At 46.2% G+C, this 10,249-nt stretch overlaps 1 non-coding gene across 1 annotated transcript; it reads right to left on the reverse strand.

The window, feature by feature from the left end:
- Positions 1-434: 434 nt before the first annotated feature.
- Positions 435-625, reverse strand: LOC135909980 (U2 spliceosomal RNA). Its single transcript, XR_010566893.1, has one exon. It is a non-coding gene; the product is annotated as a U2 spliceosomal RNA (small nuclear RNA).
- Between the last annotated feature and the right edge of the window lie 9,624 nt (positions 626-10,249).

Raw genomic sequence — 10,249 nt, forward strand, 5'->3', positions numbered from 1 at the left:
CGCCGGTGTATTGTAGCTTTTCTAAAAAAAAAACGTAACAAACATGGCAAAATATCGGTTTTCGTCCACTTTCAGCCGTGATTTTTGCTATGAGGCGTTCCATGTCATCATATAACACAAAGTGCATTAGATAGGCCATTTTTGCTAGCATTACAATTCCACCGTTACCTCACTTTTATTCTTGTTTTAGGAGCGATGTTAATTGTTCGTCCCTGAACCTCGCTCAGCGTAGTTTCGTGCCACCGCTCCACCGCGCAGTGCAATCGCTGTAGTGCTCAGGTATAGTCGGCACGTGTAGCGGGGGACTACAGCCCGTCTTATTTTGCAGCCTACGCAGCCCGTCTTAGTTTGTATTTTCTTTTATTCTGTATTTATTTTCTACAGCGACGCTGTTTAAGGCTAGGATTCCATTCATTTTTGGTCTGCGGGTGCAAAAACCGTGGCCCGATTCCGGAGATAGGGCAATGCCGGGCCGACCCACGGCGGAGCTGAAGCAAGCTTCAAGCACTCCACCAACTTGCAGCTTGCACTCCCATAAGTTTAATATCTTGGGTCCAAACAGCACCTGTATGAGATATTAAGCTGATAAGACGAGATACTGCACTTTGACCCGCGTCGGCCGTGTCTACGTTCTCACTGCCCTCTCTTTGTCGGCGTTCCAAGCGCTTGCGTATCTCCTTCCGCTCTCGCGTAGTGGCGGTCCCGTCCAAACGTCACGCGTGTCTACTTTCCTCCGGCTCCTCGGGGTGGCGGTCCCGTCGTCCACGCTCATGCTAAATGAGTTCGTACCGTTTTGTTCAAAATTCTGTGTCACCTTTGTCCCGTGTGCTTAAACAGCTTCGCTGGTCATCCACCTTCACTGAGTGGAATGGCGCATGATTTTTTTTTTCTTACATTCCGATTGACACGCCTCCATAAAGAAACGTTAGGACACGCACCTGAGTGCGCATGCTGGATCTGTCTAGTACACATGGGGATTTTATCCGTGTATAAAGGCGTGTATAAAGGATTTCTTTTTAAAAAATATTGTTATTTAACTAAAGGTGGGAAAGAGCGTTTTACGCAAGGTTTGAGTACGGGCTAGTTGGTATTCCATGGTATCAATCGTCACTTACAGCGCATACATAGACGGAGGACAACGTAGACAAGCGCTGTCCTTTTTGTCGTCCTTTTTTGTCCTCCGTCTATGTGTGCGCTGTAAGTGACGATTGATACCAGCGTTTTAAGACCCGCCATGGTTTTTCAGTGGCTATGGTGTTAGGCTGCTGAGCACGAGCTCGCGGGATCGAATCACGGCCACGGCGGCCGCATTTCGACGGGGGCGAAAACACTCGTGTACTTAGATTTAGGCGCACGTTAAAGAACCCCAGGTGGTCGAAATTTCCGAAGTCCTCCACTACGGCGTGTCCCATAATCAGAAAGTGATTTTGGCATGTAAAACTTCATAATTTTTTTAGCGTTTTGACGGCTTGCAGATTTTACAAATTAGAAGGCTTATCAAATTAACGCATTGTACCCCGCCAAATATTACTTGGAGATTCCACACCACTGGTATTATTGGCCCACGCGAAGTTCAATTCATCTCACCCGCACTATGTTCTTGAATAATTGCCTAACTTTGGATCTTGAGCAACTTCCTCTGACTAAACACAAAATCATTATCTTTTTTTAGGTGGGGGGGTGGCATTTTAGCTAAGGCGATGAAGCTGAAATATATGTCTGACAAATATTCATAAATTTTATCGCAAGCTAAAGAAATAAGTATGCAACTAAGCCACGTATTTATTTCGTTAAAAAATCCCCAAAAGGGCAAATTTGCGAAAAATTGCCAAATTTGGAACATTTTAGAGACGTTTCAAAGAAAATGATCATCGCCGATGTTTATTAAAATTTTATAGAATACCCACCCAAGACAGATAAACCTAGTACTGCATAAACATTTTGCTATATTTTATTTTACGTGATCAAATCGAGCTTGTTTTAGCACCCATGTACAGTCATCCCAACGATGTGTCTCGTTCTAATGATAAAATAGAAAAAATTACACTCATATTCAATTGTGAATTCATTCTTTTTGTTATAGTAAAGAACAGTGAGTCGGATTGTGTGTTGTGTCTTTTTTGCCTCTATTTAGCCATGAAATGAGCTTGAGTTTTCAGGGCTCCTGCATCCGTATTCGTATACCACCGTCGTTCAGGTAGCTAGCGCGCGGGAGCGCGTACAGCAAGTTTATTTTTACGGGGAAGCTGTCTGTGGCTAGGATCTGGAAAAAAATGTGTCGGTGACGTTGACAAAAACAAACCATCATGGGGGCCGATCCTGGTGATTGTGCAGAAGGGGTCCAAGCTCAATGGCACATACCTCTATGGGCTCGATGCTTGTCGAAATGTCAGTATATGTATAAAGTAAAAAAATAATGGAAAAGTGAAAAAATAGGAGCAAGAAAAGAAAAGGAAAAGAAAACAAAAATAAATATCAAATGAAAAAATAAACATTAAGAAAAAAAGATGGAACAAACGTTATGCTGTTGACAAAAACAATGCGCCTGTCGCCCGAACGCTAGTATATGACGATGCGTGTCGGAACGTCAGCGTCTATGTATAAAAATAAAATAATAGTAAGAAATAGAAAAATGAAGTAAGAGAAACAAAAAGTGCAAAAAATAAATAAAACAAAGACGGAACAAACAACGAAATTGTGTGTTTGTGCCTTTATTCAAACAATATAGCATGACCAGCCTACAAAACTTAATATAGCTGTTGAGCAACACAGCTTGGCTGGTCTTCCATCTTCACATAGCGAAACGGCTCTGAATTTTAAGAGGAAGCTCTAGCTCGGGTGCTGCTATCTAAATACATGTAAAAGAAGAATTCGTTTTTCTCGGCAACCACTGCATAAAATGTGACGAGGTTTGTTGTATTTGAAAGAAAACTTTAAAATCTAGTGACTGCTGGTTTCGAATTTCTGATTTAGCTCTTCAATTTTTTTATAAAAATCGCAAAATTTCAGAATACGAAACTCTCAAGTTTACAACTCTGACGCAGCAATGAAAAATGATATCACAATTCTCTGAATTGCTTCGCATAGTACATCTAAAGCGGACAAACTTGACATGTTGCATATGCATCTAAAGAAATCCAGTAATATGCACATACAACTTTTGCAGCACCTTTGTACACAACGTAACAAATTCATGTAAGATATAAATTGACATCTAGTATTTGTCCACTTTGAATGATCTAATGGATTCCGTTTACAGAACCACGATATCTGTTCTTGCTGCAGTGCTATTAATTTGTAAACTTCGTGCTTCTATATTTTTTCGCACTTCCGAATCTTTGAAATGTATTTTAACGAAATTCAGGCCCTAAATAGAAATTCCGCTTCCTACAGACACTAGAATTTACCTTTCTCTTTCAAATGCAACAAATTTCATTAAAATCGGTCCTGGGGTTGTCTCAAAAAAGCGTTTCTGCGTTTTGCATGTATTTGAATAGGCCGCGTCGGAGTTTGGCCCGAGCTAAAGCTTCCTCTTAAAGTCTAGTCGAGGGAACCTATTTCTTGCACTGATCTCTAATTACGCATGCTATCTGAAATCCTTCCCATGTTCATGAACGTTGCATCAGCCTAGTGGTATGGCCACCTGGACACGTTTAGCTGAAGACAGTCGCAAAAGTGGTCCCGAATATTTTTTCATTTTCACTTAAACTTTTATATTAGGTATAAAGTTCCTTCCACGCCGCGGAAGTGCGATTGCTTTTCAAACACACATATTTTTTAACGCACAAGAAATCTTAACAGAGACAAGGGGCAAAGCTCTCGTTATCGAGTCGCAAAACGTTGCAAACACTAAAAGCCCGTGGTATAGGAAACACAGTTCTCCTCGCGTGCGCGCGCGCGCGCGCACACACACACACACACACACACACACACACACACACACACACACACACACACACACACACACACACACACACACACACACACACACACACACACACACACACACACACACACACGAGCATACGCACGCAACACACACACACACACGCACGCAACACACACACATACACGTACGCAACACACACACGAGCATACGCACGCAACACACACACACACACAAGCACGCGCACTGTAGGGCGACCGCTCTTGCCGAACTAAAACATATCGATATCCACAGCAGCTTTACGGACTCATATAAAGCCATCTATGCAGTGGCGTAGCTAGGTCGTCTGGCACCCGGGGCCCATTGGTCTTCTGTCAACCCCCCCCCCTCCCCGTTTGTAGTTGAGGAAGGCGAGGATATCGACAATTTCCGGGTTTCAGCACCAGTACAGCCGCCGAATTCCGGATCAAGCTACAGAACAGGTATTCGGCTTTAACACAGGAAGAGGACCTTAGTGTTGAAGCAATGAACGACTATCTTATGGGCATCATTAAGGAGTCTACAATAGAAGTCGGTGGCAACTCCGTTAGACAGGATACCAGTAAGCTATCGCAGGAGACGAAAGATCTGATCAAGAAACGCCAATGTATGAAAGCCTCTAACCCTACAGCTAGAATGGAACCGGCAGAACTTTTCAAGTTAATCAACAAGCGTAAGACAGCTGACATAAGGAAGCATAATATGGATAGAATAGAACATGCACTCAGGAACGGAGGAAGCCTAAAAGCGGTGAAGAAGAAACTAGGATTAGGCAAGAATCAGATGTATGCGTTAAGAGACAAAGCCGCCAATATCATTACTAATACGAATGAAATCGTTGAAGTGGCTTTAGAGTTATATAGAGATTTATACAGTACCAGTGGCAGCCACGACGATAATGGGAGAGAAAATAGTCTAGAAAAATTTGAAATCGCACAAGTAACGCCGGAAGAAGAAAAGAAAGCCTTGGGAGCTATGCAAAGGGGGAAGGCAGCTGGGGAGGATCAGGTAACAGCAGATTTGTTGAAGGATGGTGGGCAGATTGTTCTAGAAAAACTGGCCGCCCTGTACACGCAATGCCTCATGACTTCGAGCGTACCGGAATCTTGGAAAAACGCTAACATAATATTATCCATAAGAAAGGGGACGCCATAGGCTGATCGGCTTACTGTCCGTTGCCTACAAAGTATTTACAAAGGTAATTGCAAATAGAAACAGGAACACCTTAGACTTCCGTCAACCAAAGGGCCAGGCAGGATTCCGCAAAGGCAACTCAACAATAGATAATATTCACACTATCAATCAGGTGATAGAGCAATGTGCGGAATATCACCAACCCCTATATATAACTTTCATTGATTACGAGAAAGCGTTTGATTCAGTCGAAACCTCAGTAGTCCTGGAGGCATTGCGGAATCAGGGTGTAGACGAGCCGTATGTAAAAACACTGAAATATATCTATAGCGGCTCCACAGCCACCGAAGTCCTCCATAAAGAAAGCAACAAAATCCCAATACAGAAAGGCGTCAGGCAGGGAGATACGATCTCTCCAATGCTATTCACAGCGTGTTTACAGGAGGTATTCAGAGACCTGGATTGGGAAGAATTGGGGATAAGAGTTAATGGAGAATACCTTAGTAACTTGCGATTCGCTGATGACATTGCCTTGCTTAGTAACTCAGGGGACCAATTGCAATGCATGCTCACTGACCTGGAGAGGCAAAGCCGAAGGGTGGGTCTAAAAATTAATCTGCAGAAAACTAAAGTAATGTTTAACAGTCTCGGAAGAGAACAGCAGTTTACAATAGGTAGCGAGGCACTGGAAGAGGTAAGGGAATACATCTACTTGGGACAGGTAGCGACTGCGGATCCGGATCATGAGACTAAAAATAATCAGAAGAATAAGAATGGGCTGGGGTGCGTTTGGCAGGCATTCTCAGATTATGAACAGCAGGTTGCCATTATCCCTCAAGAGAAAAGTATATAACAGCTTGTCTTACCAGTACTCACGTACGGGGCAGAAACCTGGAGGCTTACGAAAAGGGTTCTACTTAAATTGAGGACGACGCAACGAGCTATGGAAAGAAGAATGATAGGTGTAACGTTAGGGTTTAAGAAAAGAGCAGATTGGGTGAGAGAACAAACGCGAGTTAATGATATCTTAGTTGAAATCAAGAAAAATAAATGGGCATGGGCAGGACATGTGAGGAGTGAAGATAACCGTTGGTCATTAAGGGTTACGGACTGGATTCCAAGGGATGTGAATCGTAGCAGGGGGCGGCAGAAAGTTAGGTGGGCGGATGAGATTAAGAAGTTTGCAGGGACGACATGGCCACAATTAGTACATGACCGGGGTAGTTGGAGAAGTATGGGAGAGGCCTTTGCCCTGCAGTGGGCGTAACCTGGCTGATGATGATGATGACAGCCGCCGTGGATACCGCGCACGTCCCCCGGGTCCCCCTCTCTTTCGCTTTCTTTCCCATGAGATCGCGAATGCAGCTGGTATTAGCGGCGAGGAGTTACGGAGTCGCCATCTATCGGAAGCGCCTCGCTGGCATAGTATGAGGGATCACGAGGGCGCTCGTCATAGGTTTTGCTGTCAGCGCTGACTGAAAACACCACGCGGGAGCTCTCCCGGACATTTCTGTAGGTACTTTCGAAACGAGAGAAGGTTTTTACAGTCTAAATAATAAACTTGGGCAAACTGAAAGCACAGAATCGTTTACAGGCGCTATCTCTTTACCGAATACGTACAGTGAACGCGACTGTGCGCGGTCGTCGGGATGGAGTCTCCCAAACCGGCTTCTTACATGAAAGGTAGGCAAACGCTGAGAGCAAACTATGTGGAATATGTTCTTATAGTGTTTGTATAGCTAAATGGAGTGTAATAGAATGAAGCCTCAATGCAGCGATAGTACAGCTTCGCAGCGACTGACTGCGCGTCTGCATGCTTGTCCGCCATCGTTTCGCTTTCACCGCGCGCGCATTTTGGCACCGTGCCATGAGCTTTAGGTCGCAGAATATGAGCATTTGACAGTATACAAGCAACCATTGTTGCATGGGCGCTATTAGAGCTGTTCAAAAATAATATCATTGTAGAGACTTCGACGCCTACTGGGACTGTGATGTGACGTCGCCATGATTCATCCTTTTTTTTCTAAATTCTTAGACGTTTATTATTCCTCGAGTTGCGCCGCACTATATGTTTATCGGTGTTCTCAGCGTGCGATTTCTCGCTGCTTCTTTTTATGCGAAGCATATTACTAGAGCTCAACCCAGCTCCTCAGGCGCGGCGGTGTCGCCTTCAATGCCACGTGACACCGTGACGTCACGACAGAGGAGAAACGGGGCTCCAACTCGCGCCGCCGCTCGCGGCGCCGCCTTCAAGGCTGACCACGTGACACCGTGACGTCACGACAGAGGAGAAACGGGGCTCCAACTCGCGCCGTCACTCGCGGCGTCGCGGCGGTATATAAGCAGCTGCGCTTGCCTCTGCTAGACACTCACGAGGTGAGATGCCTCCTGGAGACAGAGCTGCTCGTTGAATGAGAAGCGAAGGTTGTGGCGTGCTACAGAGACTGTTTCTAGGTGGCTTTGCTACGGCGCAGCGACTACGCGCCCCGCATCGGACGCGGTGAGCGTCGAGCAACGCAGCGTTCGGCGCGACAACGAAATGTGCGCCTGAGCCGACGCCGACGACACCGGCTTTTCTGGCTTTTCTGCGACACGAGCTCCTTAACGCTGTCGCGTTAAAATAAAGGCTAGTATGCTTCGCATCCTGGGCTTAACCTTAGCTAAGCCACAGCCATTTTTTTTTGTAATGCAGTGCACTATTTCATAACACAAGCATGACCATATGCCATGCTTTTTTTTAATGTGCTTCTTACCACTCCCTTTCCATTGGAGTGAACTTGCCAGTATCTATAGCATCGACAAGTTCATAGACCAAACCGTCATGATATCAGTCGGGCAGCGGACTCGGGCGAGCGTCTCAGTGCGCGTTTTTCGAACATCGCAGACCCGGCGCCGTAGCAGAAATCTTCCTCGCCCTGTGATTGCTGCATACCCGAGTTGTAACCGATGACTGTTTGCCGGTTTTATGTTTCGCGAGCCAAGCTTCACGCAGCTTCTTGTCCTGCGGCTACGTATGAATAAGGCTGACACCGGGCTCCGTTCCGTGCGTCCGGCACTGCGGCACCGAGCAGTAGTCTACCATGTTGCGCGCCTTCAAACGCAGCCACTACCTATTGTAGTGCTTTCAATCGTTGTAAGGGAGACAGTCGAAGCTGGAAAATCTCGCCACTAAATGAGGACCGCAGCGTACAAGGGAACTTAAACGATCGTTTCCAGCTCGCTTCGGCGCTCCCGAAGCAGCCGACGCGGCCTCTATGTCCACGTGATCCATAATAGCACGTCACGCCGACGGTGGCACCAGCTTTTCCAGTGTGCACACAGTGTGCTGCACTGATAACTTGTGATAAGCGCATGTGCACATCTTCTGTCAGACTGTAAGGCTTGGCAACCAATACAAATGCGGCATCGTGGCTAATACGGCTCACGTCATAAATAGAAAAAAAAACATTTTATAAGGATTTAACTATCAATTTTAGCGGCAACACTGCATTTGCAAAACTGAAGGCCGACATTCATATCTTGCCCAACAGCAACTTCACAAAAATCGTCGTAGGTACTATGGCCCGCAGTATTTTGGCTGTGGGCAGCCCTGAACGAAAACGAAAATTAAATTGTGTCTCAGTGACGCTGATCTCCCCACCATATTAGAGAAACGGAAAACGCCACCTGCCTCCCTGCTGCGCGGGCGCCAATGCTATGACAATTACGAGTTATCTTCATTCTGATCAATAAAGCCTGTTTTTATTTGCTGCTATGCGGACAAACGTGATTATCCGAGCTGCGGTACCACCAACAGATTGGGAGCAGAATAGAGCACGCTTCGCGTCGATTCTTGGCGTCACCATGAAGCCCGTGCCAGCGAAACCTGTTCATTTGCACTCGCAATGGAGAGGGTTGAGAGATCAACGCCACTGGTCTACTATTGCATATTTCTTTTGCTACTGCCATACTGGGCGCCGGCGGCAGTGCCAAAGTACTGTAGGCTGCAGCACCCAAAACGATTTTGTTTAAGAAGTTTTTGTTGACTTAATAATATGACTTTGAATTCTCAGTTCTTGGAATTGAAGTGCTTCCTCCTTAAGTACTAATTAAGGGATTATTAAGGATATGGTTATTACTTATCTGCCATATTTTTCACGCTACCGAGTACCTAGTAATCACAAACGATGAGCAAAACGTGAACAAGGTGAATGCAGGAGCCAACGTTTCGACAAGTGGACTTGTCTTCTTCAAGGCTTATCACAAAGACACATAACTTCATAGAATATCAGGAAATAACCTTACAAGATTCACGTTCTTTTTTTTTTGTAAAATTTGGTGCAGCTGACTCAGACACTGTACTTGTGACATGAAGTCACACAACAACAACAGTTTTCTGAAACTTTCGAGGGTAAGAAGGAAAGCGTGAAACATAACGGCAGGTTTCGCAGCGGCTTCTCGGAGCGAGCGGGAGAGGGGAAGTAAAAGCGAGCTGAACATCGCGGCACCCGCGACTGTATACAGCCTGTCGAGTCATACGCCGCCAAACTCTTCGGCCGAACCGAGTCTGAAGACGATCCAGAGAATCCCATTCGCGACTTTTGAGGCCCGCACTTATGCAACGTCGCTCTCAACGAACGCTTCGCCGTAAACGCGAGCGCCGGGCGCGCTGGTTGAACGCCCTCTTTCTGCCGTCTTAGTTTGTCTTCCCTGCGCGTTCTGAACGGAAGAAGGACCCAAGAGCCCCAACGCCTTACAACGCCCCACTGTATGTTTAGCGACTCCTGCTCTCAGCATGAACGCACGGCACGAGCGCACCCCACATGAAACATTCCACTAAGGCGAATAGCTTAGTGACCATTTTACGAATTGATTTGTTTTGCCCGCACATTCGTGCAATTATTCCTTGGGGTGTTGATAGAGCTGCAGCCGACAATTCTGCGGCGCCGCAGCGCATCGGGCACATGAGCTCGGGCGACTGGATACCGGAGCATTCTTTGCCATTTGCGTCCAGTCAAGGCGGCGGAAAGAGGGGTGTCTTCAGGCGTATGACACCCCCCCCCCCCTCACTGGCCCCTTGCACCCGGGGCCCACGGCCCCCCGGCCCCCCCTGTTGCTACGCCACTGCATCTATGTTATTTATTTAGTTTCATGCAGCAGAACATATTACTTAATCGTACAGGTCGCTACGAAGTTCGCATGCTTCACGCA

The sequence above is a fragment of the Dermacentor albipictus genome, chromosome 1, assembly GCF_038994185.2.
Source record: "Dermacentor albipictus isolate Rhodes 1998 colony chromosome 1, USDA_Dalb.pri_finalv2, whole genome shotgun sequence".
Lineage (NCBI taxonomy): Eukaryota > Metazoa > Arthropoda > Arachnida > Ixodida > Ixodidae > Dermacentor > Dermacentor albipictus.